The 26,655-nt window shown below is 49.4% G+C and overlaps 1 protein-coding gene across 4 annotated transcripts in view; it reads right to left on the bottom strand.

Annotated features, from left to right (window-relative positions):
- Positions 1 to 26,655, bottom strand: part of SCNN1B (sodium channel epithelial 1 beta subunit) — a 70,334-nt gene that overhangs the window by 40,665 nt on the left and 3,014 nt on the right. The window contains exon 1 of one of the 4 annotated variants that reach the window (XM_005656773.3): positions 26,381 to 26,575. The exons of the other annotated variants lie outside the window; for them this stretch is intronic. The gene's annotated coding sequence lies outside the window, so the exon portion shown is untranslated. Of the gene's footprint in view, positions 1 to 26,380; positions 26,576 to 26,655 lie in introns of those variants that run through there. 4 annotated transcript variants of the gene reach the window in all.

Consider the following 26,655-nt stretch of genomic DNA (forward strand, 5'->3'; position numbering starts at 1 on the left):
GACACCACCAATCCTGTTGTGCCACAGCGGGAACTCTACCTTCTGGACTTTTTTTTTTTTTTTTTTTTTTTGTCTTTTCTAGGGCCACACCCATGGCATATGGAGGTTCCCAGGCTAGGGGTCTAATTGGAACTGTAGCCACTGGCCTACACCACGGCTCTCGGCAACACTGGATCCTTAACCCACTGAGCAAGGCCAGGGATCGAACCCGCAACCTCATGGTTCCTAGTCGGATTTGTTAACCACTGGGCCACGACGGGAACTCCACCTTCTGGGTTTTTAATCCAGCTCATCCTTGAAGGATAAAGAAGCTCCAAGCTGCTGCCTCCAAAGACAGAGGCCTCTTGCAGCAAAGGCGGTTCAAGGACCAGAGCTGAAGGTGTCTTTCTGGTCTCTGAGACTAACTGCCTGATACACAAGCACCAACCTGGGTTTTGCCCCCTTGATCTGGGCTGCATCTGGGTACCAATTACACTCGCATCGACTTCACATCTTTCTTTACATTGACTCACTCTTGTCTTCACTCAAGCACTGACTTTAGCTTCGTTCACAAAATCACAGGCTTGATGTACTAATTACCTATGTTTTCTCATACACCTCAACATAAATAATTACTAATGAGATGAGAGACATCGGTCTGGGCACCATCTAAAACCATCTCCACACACCCTGCTACCCAGGGAGATAGAGTCAGCAAACATCTCCCCTTGTCTCATCACCTCACCAGATGAGATAAAATACCTGGATTCTTGCAACTCAAAGACGAGCCGCTGGCCGGCTGTACTGACCCCTTGGCCCCCAGTGGCTGTGCACCTCCAGGGTTCTTACAAAACTGGTTCTGTAGGTTTCTCAGCTCCTGGGTCTAGGATTATATCAGCCTCTATCCCAGGAGAAACCTGACACATGTCCTGCAACCCCAGCCAGTAGACCCCAAAGTCCAAGGCATCCGATGGGGCCACGGCTGGCAAAAAAACACATTTTAGGGTATGATTTTTCAAGAAGAAATGCTTTGGGCTTTGGCCAATATGCTGAACCCTGGAGGACCCATCTTGTCATGAGGCCAGAGTACTTCTGGTTTGTTATTTCCTCGTCCATCGGGTGACCACGTACCACAGGTGAGTTGGAAAGGTGACCACACCTTGTGGCGATCAAACCCTTGCTGCCTGGCTTCCCTGCATGAACACAGAAGCTCATGGCAAGAAAATATAAATGTATGACAGGGGCAGAAGGAGGATACAGTGAGAACAGGCACATGACGGAATACTGGGGAAGGATGCTTATTTTTTTCTAAACTATGACTTTCTAGGCATCGATGTGCATAGGGGAACAAAATGGATGAAAGTAACCAGAATGTTTATATCGATTATGTTTGGGTGGAAGGACCTTGGGTTATTTTTTAAAAATTGTTTTTAGTTTTCCTGTGTTTTGGAACATTCCTACATATATTGCTTGTCTCATAAAAAATTATAAATGAGAAAATGACTTGTAGAGCAACATAGAAAAAAGCTTGTGGCAGAGTGTTACTTGAGAGAAGTGAAATTATAGCTTTATGGAAAAATCAATTGTCAGGAAGTAGGTTAAGGCACTGTGAATTATAGAAGTTTTTTTTTTTTTTTTTTAATGTAGGTTTGCTAGAACTTAGGGGAAATTCTGGGGAAAGGGGGAAGGAGGATGCTGGATTGGTTGGGATTGGTGTCTACTATTTGGCAGAATCGGGACTTGTTAGAGAAATTCAACTGGATGTATATTTTACCCTGTATTCTCATATCTGTAAATATTTTCCAAAATTTTCTGTTACTTCTATAGTTTTTTTTTTTTTTTAATCTTAGGGCCGCACGTGGCATATGGAGTTTCCCACGCTAGAGGTCAAATCAGAGCTACAGCTGCTGCCCTATACCACAGCCACAGCAACACCGGATCCGAGCCACATCTGTGACCTACACCAGAGCTCACGGTGACACCGGATCCTTAACTCACTGAGCAAGGCCAGGGATCGAACCTGTGTCCTCATGGATGACAGTCAGATTTGTGTCCGCTGAGCCATGACAGGAACTCCTATAGTTTTTTGTTCGTTTGTTTGTTTTTGGCTAGCAGCTTGTTGTGGGACTGATCTTAGTTCCCAGACCAAGGACTGAACCTGGGCCTCAGCAGGGAAAAGCGCCAAATCCTCACAACTAGACCACCAGGGAACTCCCAAGAGTTTAAAAAAAAAAAAAAAAGAAATTAAAAAAACCAAAAACCTAACTAAACCAAAGGGAAGGGTATGCAATCAACTGGGATATATCTGCTGGGGTCTCCAGGAGCTGGGCAAATTCTTTCCACAATTTAGGCAGGAGGACTTTTCTTTTCCTCGTGGGGATGGGGTGAGCCCAAGATGGATTGCAGAGGAGGTGGCAGCATCAGAACTTGTATTTCCTGGATGGCTCCAGTCTTCCAAACCGCTGTTGACAGAGTCTTAATTCTGTGTTTGCTTCCTTATTGCCGAGGACTCGGTTACACCAGGCTTTATCCTGTACAATCACAACTACATGGGAAAACACCTCACCCACCAGGCCCAGTGCCAGGAGCAGAGTCATCACGTCCTGACGGACTTGGGGGTGCCCACGGCGAGCACACCGGCCCACGGGCTCAGCTCCTACCCAGCCCTGCAAGTGGCCGCTTGCCCAGGGTGGGTGGTGTGTGTGGACAGCTGGCAGAAAAGAATGTGCTCAGTTTCATTTGCCCCAGACTTCTCTTCCTGCCAAGGCTGGAGGCGACTTGTGGTGGAAAGTGTTTGCTGAGCCTTGGAAGAGGCTGGGGGTGCGGGGGATGGAGGCGGAGATGCAAGGTATTATTATTGCTGCCCTGGGAGTAAAATGAATAATAAATAGATAAATGATAATCAATAATAAAACTGGGACTATTGCACCCTGACTAGTCAGAAAAGTCGGGTCAACCTGCTGATATTTTGAGGTTCGCATAGGAGACTCCGCTTCTCTGTTGGGAAACAAATTCTATTATTAAAAACAAGAGCTTTGGAGTTCCCATCGTGGTGCAGTGGAAATTAATCTGACTAGGAACCATGAGGTTGCGGGGTTGATCCCTGGCCTCGTTCTGTGGGTTAAGGATCTGGCATTGCCGTGAGCTGTGGTGTGGGTCACAGATGCAGATCGGATCCACTGTTGTGGTGGCTGTGCTGCAGGCTGGCTGCTGTAGCTCTGATTCGACCCCTAGACTGGGAACCTCCATATGCCGTGGGTGTGGCCCTAAAAAGACAAAAGACAAAAAAAAAAAAAAAAAAAAAGGAGAGAGAGAGAGCTTTTGGGAGTTCCCTGGTGGCTCAGCAGGTTAAGGACACAGTGTCGACACTCCTGGGGTGCAGGGTCGATCCCTGGCCTGGGACATTCTGCATGCTGCATATGCGGCCCAAAAGAAGAGAGCGGGCGAGCCTTGGAGTCAGACAGACTTGGGTGGAGTCTTGGACTCATCACATCTCTCTGAGCCTCAGCTGCATGATCTGTAAGTGGAGCAATAGCACATACCTCCTGGGACATCCCCCCCCCGCCGTGCCCCCCCCGTGAGGATTAAAATGAGATAATGTATAAAGCACTTGGCAGGGTGTTGAACAAATATTGGCCATTATTACGCTATTGGGGAAAGAAAGGTAACGCGTAGGTGGCCGCTGAGTTTACGTACTTACTTGCAATGCTGCTTAGAAAGGGCAGGTGCTGGAAGGCGAGTTTCCCAGCTCCAAAAATCAATGACTTTGGGTTTGGGGTGGCATTGTCCCGGAGGCTTAGCTGTCCCTATGTCTCCTGCTCTTTGGAAACTTGCAACAGCTCCAGGCGTCTGCAGAATAAAGGCCTTACAGAATGGCCCCAACCTCCACATCTCCTCATATCCCCCTCGCTTCCCCTCAAAATGGGATGGTTCAGGAGTTGCCACTGTGATGCAGTGGGTTAAGATTCCGATGACAGAGGCTCAGATCCCTGCGGAGGCATGAGTTCGATCCCTGGCCCAGTGCAGTGGGTTAAAGGATCCGACATTGTCACAGCTGCGGTGTAGGTGGCAGCTGCAGCTTGGATTCAGTCCCTGGCCCAGGAACGTCCATATACTAAGGATGGAACCATTAAAAAAAAAAGAAGAAGAAGAAGAACCTGGGTTTGAATCCCAGCTCTGTCCCTTATTCGCTGTGCAACTCTCTGGAATTGACTTGCCCTCTCTGAGCCCTGGTGTGAAGGTTCACTTATAAATGTGAAGCCTCCAGCAGGCTATTTGGCACACAGGCAAGGATCAGTGGCTGGAGGAACATCTGGGTGCTTCTCGTACCGGGTCCAGTGGACCACTCGCTGGAGCCCAGGGATGCTCTGGACCTTCCTCCCAGCTGGCTTGTGCTCCTACTTTCTCTCCTGCAGGGCCTTTCCTCCAGCCGCAGCTCCAATGCCACCTCTTCCAAGAAGTCTCCCAGGCTTCACTGAATGGGAGTCATCTCTCCTCCTCCTTAGCCCCATAATATTTTCTGTGGACCAACTGCTCCCATATCAATTGTTCTCATCTGCCTCATCCCCTGGCTATTTAGAGCCCTTTCTAATCTACCCTATTGGGTGAAGAGGGCCCTGGTCAGATTTCCTGATGCTTAAGCTTGGAACTTTGCACAGGGTAGTTGCTCTGTAAATACATCTGGATGTCAGAGCTGGGGCGCGGGGGCAACGTTTGACATTCAGCTCCGACACCCTGGGGTGGCTGCAAGAGTTGTTTCTGGCTAGAACCCTTCCTAACTGAAAGACGCTTTTCACCTAAGCAGTCTAGTCATCACCGCTGCTTCTGTGTGTAGAGGGAAGGCTGCAGGACAGGAGGGGGTGGCAGGTGGCTCCCCTTCATCCACCTGCCACTCTGAGCTATGTTCTGGGTTGCATCCCCCTAAATTTGTGTATTGAAGCAATAACGGCAGTGCCTCCGAATACGACTGTGTTTGGAGACAGGATTTTTTTTTTTTTTAAGTTTTTAGTTTTTAGGGCTGCACCTGCAGCATATAGGAGTTCCCAGGCTAGAGATAGAATCAGAGCTGCAGCTGCCAGCCTACAGTCACAGCAACACCCGATCCGAGCCGCATCTGAAACCTATGCCACAGTTCACGGCAATGCCAGATCCTTAACCCGCTGATCAAGGCCAGGGATCGAACCCACATCCTCATGGATACTAATCAGGGTCTTAACCTGCTGAACCACAAGGCAAACTCCTGGAGACAGGGTCTTTAAAGAGATGATTAAGTGAAAAATGAAGCCCACAGGGTGGCCAAACCCAATCTGACTGGCATCCTTACAACAAGAGGAATTTTGTTTTTTCTTTCTGCTTTTTAGGGCCACACCTGCGGCATATGGACGTTCCCAGGTTGAATCGGAGCTGTAACTGCCAGCCACAACCACTCGGGATCCGAGCTGCATCTGCAAACTACACCACAGCTCACAGCCATGCCAGATCCTGAACCCGCTGAGCAAGGCCAGGGATCAAACCCTCGTCCTCATGGATACTAGTCGGGTTCACTTCCACTGTGCCACAGTGGAAACTCCAGAAAAGGTCTGTGTACACACAAAGAGACACCCGAGATGGGCAGACGGGGAGAAGAGTGAGAAGGCGGCCGTCTGCCAGTCAAGGAGAGAGGCTTCTGGGAAACCAGCTTGGCAATACCTCCATCTTGGACATGCAGCCTCCAAAATAAATTTCTGTTGTACAAACCACCCAGTCTGTGGTGGTTGTTCTAGCAGCCCTGGCAGACTAATAAAAGCTGTAAAGGCAGAAGGAACCAGTAGACATAGGTGAGTAGAGGGTGAGAAGAGAGGAGGCTGGGAGGGAGGACTTTGCCTAAGTCTAGGATGGGGACGATGGTCCAACCCCCTGCCCCCAAGTAGGAATGATTTCTTCCTTCCTCTCTTTCTTTCCTTCTTTCTTTCTCTCCTTCCTTCCTTTCTCTCTCTCTCTCTTTTTTTTTTCTTTTTTTTTTTGGCCTTTTAAGGCCACACCCACAGCATATGGAAGTTCCCAGGCTAGGGGTCCAATCAGAGCTACAGCTGCCGGTCTACACCACAGTCACAGCAACACCAGATCCGAACCACGTCTGTGACCTACACCACAGCTCACCGCAACGCCAGATCCTTAACCCACTGAGAGAGGCCAGGGATGGAACCCACGTCCAGTTGGATTCGTTACCGCTGAGCCACGACGGGAACTGCAGGGATGATTTCTGCTCGGAGGTAACTCTATTCTTTTCTCCCCTAAGGAAGGCTGCCATAACCATCCGTGTAAACACACTCATATTTAACCGCCTGCTTTCCGCAAGTCCTTCCTTGCTACCAGGGGTTAAGTGGCACTCTAAAATTTTTGTTTGTTTATGTTTAACTTAGGCAGAGACAAAGAGTGAATGTTGAAGCTTTTGGCAAAAAGACCTTGTGGCTTTCCTGCAATGAGTCCAATGATGGATTCTTTCGAAGCCATCTCAGATGGCTTTCTTAGGCAGCTTCCAACTGAGAATAAAACCAGAATTCCGGACCACGGCCTGGAGAATCAAGGAGGCCTGGCTCACCCTTCCAAACGCATCTCTTTTCCCTCTCTCCCTTTCTCACTTCTGCTCATCCAATTTGCCAAGATCATGCTGCCTCAGGTCCTTTGCACCTGCTCCTCCTGCAGAATCACCCATCGCCAGCAGCTCCCACAGCCCCTCCTGCCCCGGCATCAGGATCACTCTGTGAGCTTTTTCTTTTCTGGGGCTGCACCTGTGGCATATGGAGGTTCCCAGGCTAAGAGTCGAATTGGAGCTGCAGCTGCCAGCCTACATCACAGCCACAGCCACGCAGGATCTGAGCCTAGTCTGTGACCCACACACCACAGCTCACGGCAATGCCGGATCCTTAACCCACTGAGCAAGGCCCCGGGATCAAACCCTCAACCTCGTGGTTCCTAGTTGGCTTCGTTAACCATTGAGCCACAACAGGAACTCAGAGCTCTTAAAAACAAACAAACAAAACACCCCAACACACACCAGGGCCTCATGCACTGTAGCTCTGACTTCCCATGTCGAGGTATCTATATATTTTTCCCCCCTCATAAAGTCTCATGCACAGTCAGGAGTGGGGCCCATCACCTTAGATCTTCATAGAGTTCCTTGTCCAGTGGGCCTCAGCTCCACTGCCACCCCTCAGAGACGCCCACTCTGACCCCCAGCAGCCCCCTTTCCAGAGCACTCCAGCCTACTGCCTTGTGTCTTCTCTCTACAACGTCCAGCACCCTCAGAAACCAAGTGGTCTCTTTGTGTCCTGTCTGTCTCCCTCCACGGGGGTGGGAACCTCCCCATGGGCATCTGCCGTGGGCCTCTCTTCCCAGCTTCACCCCACGGCAGAGCTTCTCTGCCCAGCGCAGGAGCCGCAAGCCACCTGCAGTAACCACGGGCGATGCAAACACCATTGAACGGAGCTGTGCTTTCTGCACGAGAGGCTACCTGGATTTCAAAGAAATCGTACGAAAAGGAGAGGCACACCATATGAATATTTTGCAAGAGGAAAAGCGTCCTGGAGATGAATTGGGCAACAGCGTGCAGGTACTTGGCGCTCTTGCTCTGTGCACTTAGAAGTGGTTAAAATGTTCAGTGTTCTGTTAGGCGTGTTTCACCACCATTAAAAACTGTCAAAAGGCATGCTGACATCAAAAAGCTCACTGATAGCTTTTAATGCCGACTCCCTGTTCAAGTGACAACGTTTTGAATAGAGGGGTTCAATAAAATATATTCTTAAGTTAATTTCACCCGTTTCTTTTTTCTTTGTACTTTTTTTAAATGGGGCTATTAGAAAACTTGACGCTGCTTCTGTGGTTCAGATGTGTGACGTGTGTTATATTTATATGGGACATTGCTGACCTCGAGTCAGGGGTGGCATCCAGTAGGCGCTTAAGTATAAATGGACTACTGTAATGAAAACAGTTGCTGCCCAAGAGGTGCTTTTTTGAGCATAAGCAAGCTCTTCTGTCGGCCAGGCTGCAAGAGACTGGAGGGAGGCTATGGAGATGCATTTACATAACCAAATCAGCATAATGAATAATTACTGTCTGTCAGTATGCTTTTTTTTTGTCTTTTTGCCTTTTCTTGAGCTGCTCCCGCGGCATATGGAGGTTCCAAGGCTAGGGGTCGAATCGGAGCTGTGGCCACCAGCTTACACCACAGCCACAGCAACACGGGATCTAAGCCGAGTCTGTGACCTACACCACAGCTCACGGCAATGCTGGATCCTTCACCCACTGAGCGAGGCCAGGGGTCGAACCCACAACCGCATGGTTCCTAGTCGGATTCGTTAACCACTGTGCCACGATGGGAACTCCAATGGCTCTCAGTATGCTGATCAGAGCAGCGGCAGTGGGTTGAGCCCCTTACGGTGGGCCAGGAACGGTCACATCCCGTTGCCCACATCTTCTCATTTCATTCTAGAGTCAGTCCTGTAAGGACTCACTGCCCAAGGTCCCCCAGCAGGGCAGGGGACAGCTGGAGTCCTTAAAGGGCTGGCCCCATCTCTCCAGCACACCTGCCAGATCCCACGGCCAAACCTCATGTGCCATCCTGCCACGTGGGCCTTGAAGGCCCTTCCTGGGACGGACAGCAAGCAGGGACTTCTGGCTTCTGGAGCCAATGGAGAGCCCCCATGAGACAGCGAGTCCCTGCCTGCAGGGTCCAGCAAGAGAATGGAGCCATCTGTAATCTCTCATCTCCTCCAGTGCACCCATCCAGATCTAGCTGCCGGGCCGCTCAATTTCAAGGACTGCAGGGAACTGGTCCTGGCCCGGGGCGGGTCATTCTTGCTCAAGGCAGTTGTGGCGGATGGCGCAGGGCCCAGCCTGCCTCTCCAGAGGGCCCTGCCCCTGTTCCTGAAGCTGTAGCAGCTGGAGGACGTGTGGGTGTGGCCTCTCCCCTTCTGCCCTGTGGCTTCAGGCCTGGAGCGGTAGGCCTGGACCCACGCAAGAGCCCATCTCTGGGGCTCAGATCTGCTGGAGCAGGGCTCCCTGTGGTATCTAAGATGAGACCTTTTTGGAGGGAGTCTTTGATCCTGAGATGTACACAGATCAGAACACTCTGAAAACGGGGGAGATCCGCAATGTCTGGACAGAACACCCTCCCACTTCTGGGCTCCAATTATGACTTTATCTTTTTGTCTTTTAGGGCCGCATCCGTGGCATATGGAGGTTCCCTGGTTAGGGGTCCAATGGGAGGTACAACCGCCAGCTTACGCCACAGCCACAGCAACGTGGGATCAGAGCCGCATCTGCGACCTACACCACAGCTCATGGCAATGCTGGATCCTTAACCCACCAATGGAGGCCAGGGATTGAACCTGAATCCTCATGGATGCTGGTCAGATTCGTTAACCACTGCGCCATGATGGGAACTCTGAGAATCGAATTTAAATTAATAATATCACGACGGAACTCCCCCATTTACGTCTTTAAACTGTCAGTGTGAATTTGAGGGAACTTCTTGGGTCTGGTCAAAAAGGCAATGACTGAAGATGCCAATAAAAACTTGGTTTCCTTGGTGACAGCTTGTGTCAAGGAATCTGGACTCAGAGGGAATAAAGATTGCTCCCTGCCAGGCCTCTCAGAGCCCCCTCTCTAGTTGTGAGTCAATGGGTCAATCAACAAACGCAGAGCCTAGAGCAATGATTCTCAAGTCTGGTTCCAGACCAGCTACATCACCTGGGAACTTGTCAAGAAGGCAAATCCTCAGGCCCCACGCCAGACCTCCTGGATCAGAAACTCTGGGTTGGGAGTTCCTGTTGGGGCTCAGTGGTAACGAACCCAACTGGTATCCATGCAGGTTCGATCCCTGGCCTCTCTCAGGGGTTTAAGGATCCAGCGTTGCTTGGATCACAGATGAGGCTTGGATCTGACGTGGCTGTGCCTGTGGTGTAGGCTGGTGGTTATAGCTCTGTTTCAACCCCTAGCCTAGGAATTTCCATATGCCTCTGATGTGTGCCCTCTCCCCCACTGCCAAAAAAAGACCAAAAAAAAAAAAAAAAAAAGGAAAGAAAGAAATCTGGGTTTTCACAGCCACCCAGTAGATTCTTCTAGGCCATGCTTAAGTTTGAGAACCAAGGCCAGCAGCCTATAGCCTTATTACTCAAGTTCCAGCATCATCTAGCAGCTTATCAGAGACATAATACTCAGGCCCTTCTTGACTTACTGAATCAGAATCTGCATTTACCAAGACCCTAGGGATTCGTGTGTGTGTCAAAATTTGGGACACGCTGGCCTAGAGTTCCTTACCATTAAATCAGGGGTCTCAAACTCAAATGCTTCCAGGGGTTAGGTAGGGGATGTTAAAAAAACAGAGCCAGCGAGTTCCTGTTGTGGTGCAGTGGGATAAGAATCTGACTGCAGCAGCTCAGGTCACTATGGAGGAGCAGGTTCAATCCCTGGCCCAGTGCAGTGGGTTAAAGGATTCATTGCTCGGATGCAATCCCTGGCCTGGGAATTTCCATATGCAGTGGGTCCGGCCATTAAAAAAAAAAAAAAAAAAAAATGAAGCCAGGTCAGCTCTGCTGATTATTGACATTTAGAAATATGAGCCCAGTTTAGCCAGATCTTCTAATTTTTCAAGAGAATCTGGAAACCCAGATGCCAAAGAGAAATTTCCTGATTTAAAAATTACCATGCAGGTGACACAGAATCAGGCCTATGGGGCACCAGCAATAGAGGCCTTGGGGCAGGAAAGGTGCCTCATCTCTGGGCAAGATTTCTGAGCTTGGGGCAGCCCTCTCAGGTGTGGCAAGAAGCACACAGTAGGGACTCAAGAAGGATGGGTGGAGACAGAAGTTCCCAAGCTTGGCTGCATAATGGAATCTCCTACAGAACTTTTCTGTGTTTTGGCTTTTTAGGGCCACACCTGCGGCACATGGAGGTTCCCAGGCTTGGGGTCCAATCGGAGCTGCAGCTGCCAGCCTATACCACAGCCACAGCAACGTGGGTTCTGAGCCACGTCTGTGACCTATACTACAGCTCACAGCAACGCTGGATCCTTAATCCACGGAGCAAGGTCCTCGTCGGATTCATTAGCCACTGCGCCACGACGGGAACTCCCCTCCTAGGGATCTTTAAAATACCGATACCTGGCTCCTGTTCCCAGCCAGTCTGCTTTATGTGGTCTGGGGCATAACCCAAGCAGCTAGGTTTTAAAACGTTCCCCCCCAGGGAATTCCAATGTGCGGCAGAGTTTGGGAACCGTAGGCTGGATAGAGAAGGGGTCAGCAAACATTCTCAGGAGAGGACCAGATGGGGATACGTGAGGATTTTCAGGTCTCTGTGGCAGCTACTCAGTGATGCCATGAAGGGTAAAAGCAGCATAGAGAATCTTAGATGATGGAGCTTGGCTGTGTTTCAATAATTTCTTTTTTTTTTTTAAAAAAAAAAACTTTTTTGGAGTGCCCATGGTGGTGTAGCGGAAACAAATCCAGGTAGTATCCATGAGGACCTGGGTTCAGTCCCTGGCCTCACTCGGTGGGTTAAGGATCTGGGGTTGCTGTGAGCTGTGGTATAGGCCGCGGATGAGGCTCGGATCCTGAGTTGCTGTGGCTGTGGTGTAGGCCGGCAGCTGTAGGTCTGATTTGACCCCTAGCCTGGGAACCTCCATATGCCGTGGGTGCGGCCCAAGAAAAGCAAAAAAAAAAAAAAAAAAAAAAAAAAAAAAAAAAAAAAAGACAAAAACAAAAAAACAAAAACAAAAAACCCACCAAAATGAAATAAAAATTTTTTTTTGTCCTGTACCTGTGACATCGGGAAGTTCCTTAGCCAGGGCTGGAATCTGAGCCACAGCTGCAGCCTATGCCACAGCTGCAGCAACACCAGATCCTTAACTCACTGCACCAAGCTGGGAAGCAAACTGGTGCCTCACAGAGAGAAACCAGACCCTTAACCCACTGCGCCACAGCAGGAACTCCTCTTTTTTTTTTTTTTTTTGGCCTTGTCCCACAGCATGCAGAAGTTCCCTGGGCCAGGGATCGAACCCACGCCACAGCAGTGACAAAGCCAGATCCTTAACCCATGGAGCCACCAGGGCATTCCCGATAATCGTTCCTTTATGAACACTGACTTTTGAACTTTATGTCATTTGAATGCGTCACAGAAGATGATTTTTCTCTTGATTTTTTTTTTTCAACCACAGAAAAAATCATTCTTCGCTATGAACAGTACAAAAACAGGTGGTGGGTCGAAGGTGGCCCTTGGGTCACAGTTTGTCAACTTCCTGGGATGGAGGAACGAGCTGAGGGCATGGAGACCTGGATTGCAGGCCTTCTTCTTCCTCGTATTTACCTGCACAACCTCCCCTTGACAATCTCTGAAACCTTAGCATCACTTGATTATGCAATGATTTTGTTGACCAGGGCTGATCAAATATTGGCTTGGCCTGGCTATGGGCCAAAGACCTCAGATGAGACCCTGGATCCTTCATCACCCTGGCAAGGTTTTGGGCAGCCGGCTCCAAGCCCTCCCTCCCTGGCTGGCATATCATTGACCCTTGAGATGCAGTGATCATTTCACTAGGTGATAGGCACAGTCCTTAGAGCTACTTCATCATCTCATTGCCTTCTTACTTCCCAAAAGAAAGAGGACTAGTGTATGCCCTTGCGTATTATTATATACCCAGTTTAAGATGAGGAAACAGGAGTTCCCATCATGGCTCAGTGGAAACAAATCTGACTAGCATCCATGAGGACGCAGGTTCGATCCCTGGCCTTGCTCAGTGGGTGAGGGATCTGGTGTGGCCATGAGCTTGGATCCTGTGTTGCTATGGCTATGGCATAGGCTAGCGACTACAGCTCCGATTTGAGCCCTAGCCTGGGAACCTACATATGCTGTGGGTGCAGCACTAAAAAGACACACACACACACACAAACCCACAAAAAGATGAGGAAACAAAGGCACAGAGAGGTCAGGTGATCTTCCTAAAATCACAGAGTGAGAGGAATAGAACAGAATTGAACCCATGTCTGCCTGAATCCAGAGGCGGCTCTCATCAACACTTTGCTATGTTGCCTCTCAATAATCCACCACCATCACCATCACCAGTCAAGACAATGCCCAGATACAACCTTCTCAAGGACAAGCCTGGGGCCGCAAACCTGGCCTCTCTGCATCTCAACTGGCATCCAGACACCACGCAACTGTCTCTGCCTTGAGCTGCAGCCAGACCTGGGGCACCCAAGATAGATTTGGTACCTACTCCAGGAAGAAGGAGGCTAGGAGAGCTGCCCTGTATGACTGTCCAGGTTGTGCACTGCGCAACTTAGGGGGGCATGAGTCATGATGTAGTCTGTGTGAATGGCACCCCTGGGCTTGTGGAGCTGGAAGCTAGAGGTGAGATGCTCTTGGTTGCCTGGCATAGGATTGGCCTTGGGTGCCCACAATTACGGCTGCTTAGAAATAATTCATCAAACAGGGAGGAGGCCCAGAAGGCAACACTTCCATAGATGGCGGGGGTCTAGGCTGGAAGCTTTGGGGAAGCTTTGGGTTCGAAGCAGGGAGTGGCTGGCTCTTCCTGGGACCTCCTGCATCCAGCGTGGAAAAGGATCCTACCCCCTGATCTCTCTCAGACTGGACTGACCGCAGCTTCAGCTCTGAATCCTTGGCCCTGCTCCAGGTGAAAGCGCCGCTCCTCAGCCCTCCACGCCCTGCCTCCTTGGGAAGATAGAAGGGCCCTCGAGGGCTCTCTCCCATCCTGCTCCCAAGGCTGCCCTGTGTCTGTTCCCACGCCAGGCAACACCTGCCCCCTCACCATCCAGGGCTGCTGGGAACTCCCAGCCCAATGCCCCCAGCTTTCCTCTGAGCTACTGTGCCCCTGCCAGGTGTTCCCGTGTTAGTTTTGCTTTTACGGTTTGAGCCAGGCCCTGTGCCAGCACTTCACATGTGACCCTCCTCAAGACCCTATGAGGCAGGAAGTGTGATTATTTCCCCTTTTACAGACAAGAGCTTGGAGAGGCGGAGAGAGATGAGCTCGCTGGTCCAAAGGCACGCAGTTCAAGCGTCGGAGCTAGGCATCAGATGTGCCTCCTTTAGACTTTCGAGCCCAGCTCTTCTTATCTTGCTAGGGGATGAATGGGTCACGTCCTCTGGGTCTGTTTCCCTATCTGCAGGTTGGGTCTTGGGTCTGGGAAGCCACCTGGGTGACCATGATGTCGCTGTTGGTGAGGACGGTGATGAAGGAGATGGTGATGACAGTGGGGATAATGGTGATGAGGAGGAGGAGGTGATGATGATGAAGATGAAGGTGAGGATGAGAGGAGTAATGATGAGAAGGATGCTGGTGATGGTGGTGCCCATGAAGTACCGACTTGATGGGCTTATTGTGCAGAGCAAATGCGGTAGTTCAGGTAAGACACTGCTCACCGTACCTGTTCTGCAGCAAGCACCTGGAAGTGTTGTGTCAGGTGTGGTCTCTGTGCACTAGACGGCTAGAGTTGGTTCCATGGCACTGGAGTTTGTTAAAGAAACACCCTCCTCAACCACTAGATGCAAGGCATCAATCAGAGACAAGAAAGGGAGGAAAGGGGGACATTTTTCTCTGTCGGGCCCTCCTGTTTCCTGTCAACCTCTGAAATCCAGCTTGGCTTTCCTGGACCTTGGGCCCAGGGTTTGGAACAGAGACCCTGGGCGGGAGACCTGGCCTCGGTGGGCTTCCTGGGCCCCCAGGTGGCCATCCCCCAGGGATTCAGGGAGAGGTGGAGGCTGAGAATCTGGTGCCCAGGAAGGGGCTACTGCCCCGAGAATCTCAGTCACAGGCAAACTGGGCTCTGGGTGCCCCCTTTCTGCTGGGGGAGATTAGAAATATCACCCGCAGAGGGACATAGGAGTGGTCCCAGGAGGGTGACCAGCTGCAAACTAATACCCGGCTGCTGGTGAACCAAGGGCTTTGAGAGCCATTGTCACGGAGTAAAAATTTTTTTTTTTTTGCCTTTTTCTAGGGCCACACCCGCAGCATATGGAGGTTCCCAGGCTAGGGGTCGAATTGGAGCTACAACTGCTAGCCTACACCACAGCCACACAGGATCCGAGCTGCGTCTGCAACCTACGCCATAGCTCATGGCAACGCCGGATCCTTAACCCACTGAGCGAGGCCAGGGATTGAACCCACCACCTTGTGGTTCCTAGTCAGATTGATGAACCACTGAGCCACGATGGGAACTCCAATGGAGTAAAACTTTCCCTTTCTCCACACCTACCTCTCAGATGACATCTGGGAGCTGAGGAGAGGCAGGGCGGGGAGAACAAAGTGCGCTCTGTGGTCAGACTGCTGGAGTTGGAATCCCAGCCCCACCACGTGCTAGCTCTGTGTGACCTTGGGCACGTTCCTTAACCTCTCTGAGCCTGTTTCCTTATCTGCCAACATGCAGACCATGACATCGCCTGTTTCACTAGATTGGTGGAGGGACACAGTGAGATCTCGAAGCAAGGGAGCTCAGTCTCTCCAAGGGTCAAGCGAGGAAGGGTGTCTGACGGAACCTTCAGGGTTAAGGAAGGAATTCTATGATGTAAGACCTGTGTTAGGCAGGTGGCGTATAGTTTCAGATGCTGCCTATTAGTGTTATTATTATTATTATGACTGTAGAGAAGAAGGCCACATGGGCCCCAGCAACACTTATCGGACAAACCCTATCTGGTGTTGAAAGAAACTAAAGTCAGTCCATCCCATGCACGGGTCAAACAAAACAGCATCGTTCCCACACAGAGTGGCCACACCTCCTCCAGTGACAGAGGCTTTTTGGAATTGACCACAGGGAGGGGTTTCAGGGGTTTTAATCCACCCGGATCCTAAGATCCAACAGCCACACCGCCTCGCCCATCTCAGGCCCAGCCATCGATGGGCTACAGTGGGAGTTCAAGAGTGGAAGTGAGGGAATTTCCCATCGTGGCACAGTGGAAACGAACCCAACATGTAACCATGAGGAGGCAGGTTCGATCCCTGGCCTTGCTCAGTGGGTTAAGGATCTGGCGTTGCTGTGAACTGTGGTGTAGTTCGCAGACACGGCTTGGATCCTGCGCTGCTGTGGCTGTGGTGTAGGCCAGGAGCCATAGCTCTGATTCGACCCCTAGCCTGGGAACCTCCATATGCCATGAATGTGGTCCTGAAAGAAAAAGAGAAAAAAAAAAAAAAGCGGGGCGGGGGGCATTGAGGAGTTTCCTAGGGATTGAGAGTTGTGGCTTGCTCACCTCTGTGTCTCCAGGGTCCAGCCCATCGCTGGCACCCATCCAACCATCTGTCATTCACTCACTCAACCAAAGCTCAATGAGCATCTCCTGGGAGCTGGGGCTGCAGCAGAGAAGCGGTACACAAAACAGACAAAACCCGGCCCCTAGCAGTTTAAATCCCTCCGAACTAGTATTGCAGCCTTGAGGGAACACTCCCTCAATATTCCCCAATGCTGGAGTTCCCACTGTGGCTCAGCAGGTTAAGAACCTCTCACAGTGTCCATGAGGATGCAGGTTCGATCCCTGATCTCTCTCAGTGGGTTAAGGATCTGGCGTTGCCACAAGCTCTGTGTGGTGTAGGTTGCAGACGCTCCTCCTCTTCTCTGGGGAAGTTCTTCCCCATGGGTGGGTCACCCCGTGGCCAGGCTACCCTCTGGTGTCAGAGGGGTCAGGGAGGCGTGAGACCCAGACCGGCTCCTGCTCCACCGGCCAGCAAGTTGCAACCAACCAGTCCACCCTGACTTGGGCATCACCCCTCCCTCGACACACACACCCAGGCCGATTCTGATCTTTCACCTCTCCCTGAATTCTCCAGGGGTTTCAGTTTTTCTCACTCCGGGACTCTCCTCCCTCCGCCCCACCCTCCTCCCTTGCTAGGCTGGAATAGCATTTCTGGAGTTAATCAGAGCAGTAAGAAGGGTGGGGCCCGTCAACAGGAGTCAATTACCTGCCACTGAGCTAAGGTGCTGTGCCTGCTTACCTAGGGCCCTGCAGGAGGTACCACTGTCCCCACAGGCCATGGTTGGGGTTCAGAGGTTAAGTATCTTACATGGGGTCCCACAGAGCTAAACTCCAATCAATGGCAGCTCCTTTAATGCCCAAACTCTTTTTTTTTTTTTTTTTTTGCTTCTACACCCATGCATATGGAAGTTCCCAGGCTGGGGTCGAATCAGAGCTACAGCTGCAGGCCTACACTGCAGCCACAGCAACGCCGGTTCCGAGCTGCGTCTGTGACCTACACCACAGCTCATGGCAACGCCTGATCCTTAACCCACGGTGTGTAGCCCACGGGTCGAACATGCGATTTCATGGACGTGAGTCAGGTTCATCTCCGCTGAGCCACAGCGGGAACTCCTAACTAGGAAACTCTTTTTTTTTTTTTTTTTTTTTTTTTTTTTATTATTTTCCCACTGTACAGCAAGGGGGTCAGGTCATCCTTAGATGTATACATTGCAGTTACAGTTCTTTCCCCCACCCTTTCTTCTGTTGCGACATGAGTATCTAGACATAGTTCTCAATGCTATTCAGCAGGATCTCCTTATAAATCTATTCTAGGTTGTGTCTGATAAGCCCAAGCTCCCGATCCCTCCCCCTCCCATCAGGCAGGAAACTCTTAACTGTTACATAAAGCGTCCAGATAAAGGAATTAAGGCGTCTGGGGGGATTTTAACACTTAAACCTTGGCAGCTATACTCTGAGCATAGCAGCTCTGTCTCCAGCACTCCTCAGGCTGAGTGAATGGCTCCTTATTCTATTAGGACCACCTAGCATGGGCCAAGCGCACCTAAATGTTTTCTGATCCCTTCAGTCTCTGAAACAGGCCATTAAAGGCTGCCTTCGGGTCCACAGCCTCAGACCCACCAAAGCCTCTATCTGACTCCTTTTCACCGTGGTGTAAACCACTGATAAAGGACAAAGGTGGAGTTCCTGTAGTGGCTCAGTGGTTAACAAATCCGACTAAGAACCACGAGGTTGCGGGTTTGATCCCTGGCCTTGCTCAGTGGGTTAAGGTTCTGGAGTTGCGTTGCCAGTGGCTACAGCTCCGATTCGACCCCTAGCCTGGGAACCTCCATATGACGCGGGAGCATCCCAAGAAATGGCCAAAAAAAAAAAAAAAAAAAAAAAAGACAAAGGTGACCCTCCTGGGGGGGAGGGACAGAGGTGACAGTGGAATTTCAGGAATCAGCTTATCTGCAGGAGGCTGCCATCTAGCCCTTGCTTGATGGATCCAGTTCAGATCCTTGATGGAGCCAGTTCAGGTGTGGCTCCTGAAGGACCGTGGGCCGGGTTTCCCAGGTCCGAGCCCTACTTCCAGACCTTGGCTTGGGAATGAGCTCCCCGGCACATCAGGAGGAAGCAAGGCTGCCTGGATTGTCCCAGAGCTTTGTTTCTCGTAGGGCCCCAGACTCCCCAGCCACCGGATTCTCAAGACACTCCCTATCAGAGAGGCACCGGGGAGGAAGAGAAAGTTGGGGCTGGATCTAGGTTCTGTGGTTCCCACCGTGGGGCCTCTTGGGAAAATCCCTGAACTCCTTGGAGCATCTCATATTGTCCCCCCCTCAGCTGGGTTTATCTTGGCCTCTGCAACCCACCCTAGAGAAGCCCTCCAGAGTCAGCTCGGCTCCCTAACTTCTATCTCTGCTCTAATGCCATTTCTTTAGTGTAAAAAAACCAAATTCCTCTTTTAAAAACAAAAATGCTAAGATGTTCAGGGTTATTTCAGGTTTATTTATTTTCTTAACATTTGCTTGGCACTCAGAGTTCCCGTCATGGCGCAGTGGAAATGAATGTGACTAGGAACCATGAGGTGGTGGGTTCGATCCCGGGCCTCGTTCAGTGGGTTAAGGATCCGGCGTTGCCATGAGCTGTGGCGTGGGTCATAGACACGGCTCAGGTCCTGTGTTGCTGTGGCTGTGGCTGTGACAGACTGGCAGCTGCAGCTCTGATTTGAACCCCTAGCTTGGGAACCTCCATATGCCGTAGGTGCGGTCCTAAAAAAACAGCAAAATAAAATAATTAATTAATTTAAAAAAACCCCCAAAAAATTTGCTTGAGACTTACTGTGGGCCAATCATTGCTCTAAGCCCTTGACATTAATCTTCAAAACATCCCTAATGGGGTGAGAATTATTATCACCTCCAGTTTATAGATGAGAAAACAGAAACACAGAGAGGTTAAGTAACTTGCTTGAGGTCACACAGCTAATAAGTGACAGAGCCAGCATTTGAATCTCTGCAGGTAAAGAGGCCAGAGGTTTAGAACTGCTGCATCTTTGGCAGAGTCCCACCAGCCAAGAGGTTTGTCAAACTCTGCATTCTGTAATTTGACATTATGGAAATACATTATTTTTTTGCAAATACAAAGGGATATAAAAATAGAGATGGTGCTTTTATAAGCTCCTTATTTATAAATTCACTCTACCTGAATCTGCTGGTCTGAAAATTTGGTCTAGTGGTGTAGCTTAGCCTCCCTATCTTCCTAAACCTGACCGCCTAGACTAATTCCAGAAATGCAGAATGAGCACTTTGTATGGATAAAGTCACTTAATCCTTGCAGGATTCCGGTGAGCCAGGTGCTCTGTGACAACCCCATTTTTCAGGCAGGAAAACTGAGGTTTTAAAGAAGGACACACCCTTGATTAAGCACACATAGCTAAGAAGTGGAGAAGTCAAGGACTAGAACCCAAGCAACCTGAAATCAAAGCCCATACTTTTTTTTTTGAGTTATCCTTAAATTTTTTTGTTTGTTTGTTTTTTTAGGGCTGCATCCGTGGCACGTGAAGGTTCCTAGGGTAGGGGTCCAATCAGAGCTTCAGTTGCCAGCCTACACCACAGCCACAGTCACAGCCACGCCAGATCTGAGCCCCATCTGTGACCTACATTGCAGCTCATGGCAACACTGGATCCTTAACCCACTGATCGAGGGCAGGGATCGAACCCACATCCTTGTGGATACTAGTCAGATTCCTTAACCACTGAGTCATGATGGGAACACCCTATCCTTAAATATTTTCATTGTGGCAAAATATACACTATAAAAATTACCATTTTAACCTTTTGGGGGGAAGGATATTTTTAATTTAACATTTGCTTAGGACTTACTGATTGAAACCTAGTTGTCTTACAAATACTGGAACCTGAAATGTCATAACTGGACTCACAAGGTGCCACACCAGCCCCTGCCCAGTCTTTCCTGCCTCTTTCTTATATCAAAGGAGTAATATCTGTTCCCCCAAACAAAAATTGAAGTAGTCTTGGCATCCCAGCAATGACACTTTCATTTTCCCCACCCAGCTAATTGTTGGAAAACTAACTTGCTAATACGGGGGTCTGCGCAAATTCCCTCATAACAGACTCGAACAAAAAGGATGCTATTTCAACTTTTTTTTTTTTTTGTCTTTTTGCCTTTTCTAGGGCCACTCCCACAGCATGTGGAGGTTCCCAGGCTAGGAGTTGAATCAGAGCTGTAGCCGCCGGCCTATGCCAGAGCCACAGCCACACAGGATCTGAGCCGTGTCTGCCAACTACACCACAGCTCAAGGCAACGCCGGATCCTTAACCCACTGAGCAAGGGCAAGAACCGAACCTGCAACCTCAGGGTTCCTAGTCGGATTCGTTACCCACTGCGCCACGACGGGAACTCCCTGTCTCAACCATTTTTAAGCGTACATTTCCGCGGCATCCAGGACATTCACATGGCTGCGTAGCCATCACTACTATCCATTTTCGGAACTTTTTCTTTTTTTTTTTTCTTTTTGTCCTTTTAGGGCCACACCTGAGGCATAGAGAAGTTCCCAGGCTAAAGGTCAAACTGGAGCAATAGCCAGTCTACGGCACAGCCACAGCAACGCAGGATCCTTCACCCACTGAGCAAGGCCAGGGATCAAGCCTGCGTCCTCATGGATACTAGTCGGGTTTGTTACCACTAAGCCACAGCGGGAACTCTCAGAACTTTTTCAGCATCTCAAACAGGATGAAATTCTGTACCCATTAAACACTACCTCCCCAATCACCCGTTCCCCCACCCAGTCCCCGGTAGCCTCTCCTACTTTCTCTCTCTGAATTTGCCTGTTCTAGACACCCCATGCAAGTGCAGTCACGCCGTATTTATTCTTCTGTGATAAAGGCGCTACTCAGCACAACGAATTCATTGTTTATTGGAAGACATATCATTTGGGTAGCAATCACTGGGGAATTAACCTTATCTCTAGTGTCACACTTGTTTTAAATAAGGAGAAAGAAGATAAGCGTGGCTAGATTTTATGACTGTAATATAACAACTGCACGAGGGAAACAAAAAAAAATCTAACGAGCCCCAAAGCGTATGCAAGGAAAAGTGAGCCTCCCCTGCCAATTTCCCTCCCCAAAGTCAGCCTGGATTGCCAGTGCGCCCTCCAGATTCTAATGTGTGTATGCAAATATATACGTATATACGATCACAGAGTCCCTTTGCCGCGCTTGCGGCATATGGAAGTTCCCAGGCGAGGGGTCCAATCAGAGATGTAGCCTCTGGCCTGCACCGCAGCCACAGCCATGCCAGATCTGAGCTGCGTCTGCAACCTACACCGCAGCTCCCGGCAACGCCGGATCCTTAACCCACTGAGTGAGGCCAGGGATCCAACATGCATCCTCATGGATCCTAGTCTGGTTTGTTGCTGCTGAGCCACAATAGGAATTCTGAGTACCTTTTAAAAATAATTTTAAAAATTAAATTGTAGCTGATTTACAATGTTCTGTCAATTTCTTCTGTACATCAAAGTGACAGTCATATATATATATATATATGCTATATATGCTATATATGTGCTATATATGTGCTATATATATATATATGCTATATATATATATATTCCTTTTCTCATATTATCTTCCATCATGGTCTATCCTAAGAGACTGGATATAGTTCCCTGTGCTTATATCTATTCTAAATGTAATAGTTTGCATCTACCAACCCCAAATTCCCCACCCATCCCACTCCCTCCCAAGTCCCTTGTTAAAGAGCACACACAAGTAGTAGAAAAATATATAATTTTATATCTTGCATTCACTTTTTTTTTTCTTTTTAGGCCCATACCCGCGGCATATGGAAATTGCCAGGCTAGGGGTCGAATTAGAGCTGTAGCCATCAGCCTATGCCACAGCCACAGCAGCATGGGATCCGAGCTGCATCTGCAACCTACACCACAGCTCACGGCAACGCCAGATCCTTAACCCACTGAGCAAGGCCACGAATCAAACCCATGTTCTCATGGGTGCTAGTTGGGTTCGTTACCACTGAGCCAGGACTGGAACTCCCAGGTTCACATTTATTCATGCAGAGCTGCTGCTTTCTTTTGAGTGGCTGCGTCGTATTCTCCTGTGTGGCTGTCAAGACAGGCACAGTCCTTAGACCCCTTCTGATGGATGTTTGGCTAATTTGCTATCCTTGGCTCTTTTTTTTTTTTATTATACTCAAATGAATTTATCACATCTGTAGTTGTATAATGATCATAACAATCTGATTTCACAGGATTTTCATCCCACAGCCCAAGCGCATCCCCCCATCCCAAAACTGTCTCGTCCAGAGACCATAAGTTTTTCAGTGTCTGTGAGTCAGCATCTGTTCTGCAGAGAAGGTCCGTCTGTCCTTTTTTCAGATTCCACATGTCAGTGAAAGCATTGGATGTTGGTGTCCCATTGTATGGCTGACCTCACTTAGCATGATAGTTTCTAGGTCCATCCATGTTGCAAAAAATGCTGGTATTTCGCTCTTTTTAATGGCTGAGCAATATTCCATTGTGTCTCTGTACCACATCTTCTGGATCCACTCCTCTGCCGATGGACATTTAGGTTGTTTCCATGTCTTGGCTATTGTAAGCTATCCTTGGCTCTTACACAACACTGACAACCTTGGTTCTAACGTCAGGTGCCCAAGGCAAGGTTATCCACTGGACACATTCCTAGAGGTGAAGTGGCAGAGACCTAGAGGATGGACGTCTTAAAAACTGACCGTTTTCCTAACTGCCCCTGAAGGTGCCCCAATTCGAGCTCCCAGAGGTGGAGTTCGAGAATCCTGGTGTCTCTACCAACGTGGAGAGTTACCCAGTGAGCTGGCAGGTGGAAAACAGAATCGGTGTGGATTCGTTGCGCATTTTTGTTTTCAGACTTGAGCATCTTTTCATCTGAATTCAGTTCGTATTTCTTTTTATGCAAACAGTAAACTATATCCTTTATTCTCTACCCCTTTTTTGGATCTGGTATTTGATCTTTAATTTATAAAGTCTTTAAAAGCTCTCTATGAAATGAACTCTCTGTCATTAAAGTGACGAATATTTTTACGAGTTTGACATGTCTGGGCTTATGGATTTTTGTTTGTTTTTAGGACTGAAAGTGAGGGGCATGTAGAAGTTCCCAGGCTAGGGGTCCAATCAGAGCTGCAGTGGCCAGCCTACACCACAGCCACAGCAACACAGGATCCAAGCCACTTCTGTGACCTACACCACAGCTCATGGCAATGCCGGCTCCTTAACCCACTGGGCAAGGCCAGGGATCGAACCCATAGCCTCTTCGATATTAGTCGGGTTTGTTTCTGCTGAGCCACTACGGGACCTCCCGGGGCTTGTGGATTTTTGTTTGTCTGTTTGCTTCTTTGTTTTTGGCCTACAGAAAATAGTTCCTACAGCATTCAGAAGTTCCCAGGCCAGAGATCGAACCCTGAGCCACAGCAGCAACCAGAGCCATAGCCGTGGCAGCATGGGATCCTTAACCCACTGAGCCATCCAGGGATTCCAGGAAAAATTAATTTTCATGAAGGCAGACTTAGCCACTTTGATATTTAAGGCAAGGCCCGTGCTTGTACTCATTAGGCTGTGCTGCAGCCCCAGTCCTGATCAGTGCTTTGAAGAAGACATATGGAGTGGGCCCCCTTTGCAAAATGTGACTGTCCCAACCTGGACTTGAACCTGGTTCTCAAGGCCCTGAGGGAGAAGATGCTGCCTGCAAAGCCACGCAGGCATAGAGGATCTCCAATCACAGACTTTATGGGGGGGGGGGGCGGTCCTCAGCAGCACAGGGCATCCCGCACTAGGAAACAGCTCCCCAGAAGGTCAAATCTTGCACCAGGCCCTCAAGGTGGGCCCACTGGAGGCTGTGCAACTAGGCAGGGGAGTGAATTCTAAACAATCAAAACCCTGGAGCGCAGTAAGAATCTGACTGCAGTGGTTTTGGTTGCTGCAGAGGTGTGGGTTTGATCCCTGGCCCGGCACAGTGGGTTAAAGGATCTGGTGTTGCCGGGGCTGTGATGTAGGTCACAGCTGTGGCTCGGATCCAAGTCCCTGGCCTGGGAACTTCCACATGCTGCCTGTGCAGCCATTAGAAAAAAAAAAAAAAAAAAAAAAAAAGGGGAGTTCGCGTTGTGGCGCAGTGGTTAACAAATCCCACTAGGAACCACAAGGTTTCGGGTATGATCCCTGGCCTTGCTCCATGGGTGAAGGATCTGGCATTGCTGTGAGCTGTCGTGTAGGTTGCAGACATGGCTTGGATCCTGAGTTGCTGTGGCTCTGGAGTAGGCAGGCGGCCACAGCTCTGATTGGACCCCTCGCCTGGGAACCTCCATATACCGCGGAAGTGGCCCTAGAAAAGGTAAAAAGACCAAAAAAAAAAAAAAAAAGGAATAAAAAACACACTAGGCCCCTCTGCAATTTTCCTAATCTGTAAGGAAGTGGTTCTTTCCAGCCTCCCAGGCTGAAGGGGATATGCCTTTATTTTAGGACATCCCCTTTGGCTTTAGTCAGAATTCTCACCATCTACACATTCTTCCACCTGGAGGGCTTTTTTGGTTTGTTTGTTTTGTTTTTTTGTCATTTTGTCTGTTTAGGGCTGCACCCATGGCACGTAGAAATCCCCTGGCTAACTATGGAGAACAGTTTGGAGATACCTTAGAAATCTATACATAGAACTTCCATATGACCCCGCAATCCCACTCTTGGGCATATATCCGGACAAAACTCTACTTAAAAGAGACACTTGCACCCCCACATGTTCATTGCAGCACTATTCACAATAGCCAGGACATGGAAACAGCCCAAATGTCCATCGACAGAGGATTGGATTCGGAAGATGTGGTATATATACACGATGGAATACTACTCAGCCATAAAAAAGAATGACATAATGCCATTTGCAGCAATATGGACGGAACTAGAGATTCTCATACTGAGTGAAATCAGTTAGAAAGACAAAGACATGCAGAAGTTCCCAGGCCAAGGATTGATTGAACCCATACTACACAGTGACCCGAACCATAGCAGTGACAATGCCAGCTCCTTAACCTAATGAGCCACCAGGGAACTCCTCCATAGCATATTACTAAGCGTCCAACTCCAAGTACAGCTTGGTTACAGAGACCAGGCAGCTTACACTGCCATTAACATCAGTGACACCAACCCTTAGTGTATTCCAAACACCAGGCACTGCTGTAAGAGTTTTAGGTTTGTTGGTTCATTTAATGCCTAAAAAGGCCCCTTGAGGGAAGTGCTACTTATTGTCCCTATTTTTGAATCACAAAAATGTTAAATGATTTGCTTTAGACCATACAACTAAGCCATGCCTGAGCTAGGATGCAGAAACTGGCCGTGGAATCTGCATTATTAACTTTTATATTAAGCTGCTCTTTCTGAATCAAGGGGGGCCAGGTGGGGACTGTGCCACCCTGGAGGGTGTCTGCCCCATCCCAGGGGATAGTCGAAAGTCAGGGCCAGAGTGGTTGGCTTTTCGGATCCTCTTCTTTTTCTGGCTACACCTATGGCATGTCGAAGTTCCCAGGCTAGGGGTCGAATCGGAGCTGCAGCTGCCAAGGGAACACCACAGCCAAACCCACACCTGATCCAAGCTGCCCTTGTGACCTAACCTGCAGCTTGTGGCAACGCTGGATCCTTAAGCCACTGAGAGGCCAGGGATCGAACCCGCATTCTCGTGGACACTATGTCGGGTTCTTAAACCACTGAGCCACAATGGGAACTCCTGATCCTCTTTTCTCAGGAGGATCTGGAAATACGAAGTTCAGGAGTTCCCACTGTGGCTCAGCAGAAATGAACCTGACCAGTATCCATGAAGATGCAGGTTCGATCCCTGGCCTCGCTCAGTGGGTTAAGGATCCGGTGCTGCTGTGAGCTGTGGTGTAGGTCACAGACGTGGCTCAGATCCCTTTTGCTGTGGTTGTGGTGTAGGCCGGTGGCTACAGCTCTGATCTGACCCCTAGCCTGGGCACTTCTATATGCCATGGGTACGGCTCCTAAAAAGCAAAGCAAAAAAAAAAAAAAAAAAAAAAAAAAAAAAAGGAAAAGAAGTATGAAGTGACATCTCTCACTTTTAAAAATCTGGGGAGTAAGCTAATATTTAACAGGGAGCATAAGCCCCACGAAGCTTACACACAGATCCGAGTTGTGACTTCTGCTGTCTCCTGTGACTCAAAGGTGGGGACCTCAGCCCAGTTTGTTCCTGGATCTTAGCGCAGGCCCAGGAGCCCAGTAGGTCCTTTGTAGGTGCCGTGACACTTCCGGACCCCGCTGTGATCTGGGCTTGGCTCTCGCAAGCAGAAATCGCAAGCTTGGTCCCACTCAGCACCAGGCTTCTGTGACCTGCACTTGAGAGGTGGACAAGGTCTCAGATGGTGACTCTGAGGGGCACCGCCCCCCAGGAACCA

The sequence above is a fragment of the Sus scrofa genome, chromosome 3 (genome assembly GCF_000003025.6).
Source record: "Sus scrofa isolate TJ Tabasco breed Duroc chromosome 3, Sscrofa11.1, whole genome shotgun sequence".
In the NCBI taxonomy this organism is placed as follows: domain Eukaryota; kingdom Metazoa; phylum Chordata; class Mammalia; order Artiodactyla; family Suidae; genus Sus; species Sus scrofa.